Raw genomic sequence first — 1,333 nt, forward strand, 5'->3', positions numbered from 1 at the left:
TAACGAAAGTTTTCTGGACGACCTATTTGCTGGTTCACTGACAAGGCAGCACCATAAGGACTTCACAAGTAAAAATCTTCTATGCATTAAGTCCTGATCTGGCAGACATTCAACCCATTGTAAATATTCGGAAACAATTCTAATGCAATTATTGACATAATGGAGAAAGTGCACGTACTGCTTAAAAAGCCCATCTGTAGATTACCTGTATGTGCTCCAGCAAATCTATGTTCTTGCTGTGAAGGAAACACACAAAAACCCAAGGGAAATTGATTTTAGTTCACTGTTTTATAAACATGAAAAACAACTTTTATGAAAATATTTGATTTTGGTTTATACAACCATTTGCTGCCTCAAGATCCTAGAATACAGATATTACAGCATTTTTACAATACCGGTCCTGATTTTTTTTGCGGCAAGCTCGCCTCGCCACCCATTTTCCCTGGTCACGCAAGTTTTCCTGGTCACGCCACTTCTGTTATAGGTTGTCGTTTTGCACGTACAACAGAACCAAGGTTCACTTGAAATAACTTGAAAATTTGATGCCTTGATTCCCAAAGATATTCGGTAAAACCACCTTCTGCATTGGTCAAAGAAAAACTGTTGTAAAAAAACAACAAGACCAATTAATTGTCGAATGACGAATGTAGATTTTGAAATTATTTTTAATCTTACCCAATCCAATACTTTTTCGCATGTATTTTGCCCGCACAAACTACAAAATTCATCATTGGATCTAAATAAAAGGAACAACAAATGACGAAAAAAAAAAGAATCCAAACTAGCGCTTGAACACAATTACATTTTTCAGATAGGCAATAAGGTAAGCTTACTTTCAGTACAAATATCCCGCAATTGAAAGAGTCCCTCCGTATAGGGTGCTGAATGGACCATTTGTATCACTGAATTTTCAACATCTTTTTGTCTTTTTCATTTTTTCTTACTTGAAGGTAGTTCCTGGTAAGAATAGAAATATTTTTATTCTGTATGAAATAATACAAGTTGTACACAGTGCACTATATTAAAAATATTACCGAAACCTCCCGGTCACATTTAGAGAATCTGCTGTGTTGTCCACACCAGTTGGCTAAACAACACCAAGTGACTGTTCATCTATGTTTACAATCTGCATTTATTGAACAAATTTTAAATAAACATTTTGTTTTTGAACAAATTTTAAATAAACAAGTTGTTACAGTCAAACATACCAATAGTTTCCATTTTTGTTGAAACCACGAATAACATTGGTATATGTCAGGATGATGACATAAAATATATAGAGAGCAGGATATAAGATTACAAAAATATTTCAAAAAAAAGATTTAATTAAAAG

This window comes from Ciona intestinalis, unplaced genomic scaffold, assembly GCF_000224145.3.
Source record: "Ciona intestinalis unplaced genomic scaffold, KH HT000798.1, whole genome shotgun sequence".
Taxonomy (NCBI): Eukaryota; Metazoa; Chordata; class Ascidiacea; order Phlebobranchia; family Cionidae; genus Ciona; species Ciona intestinalis.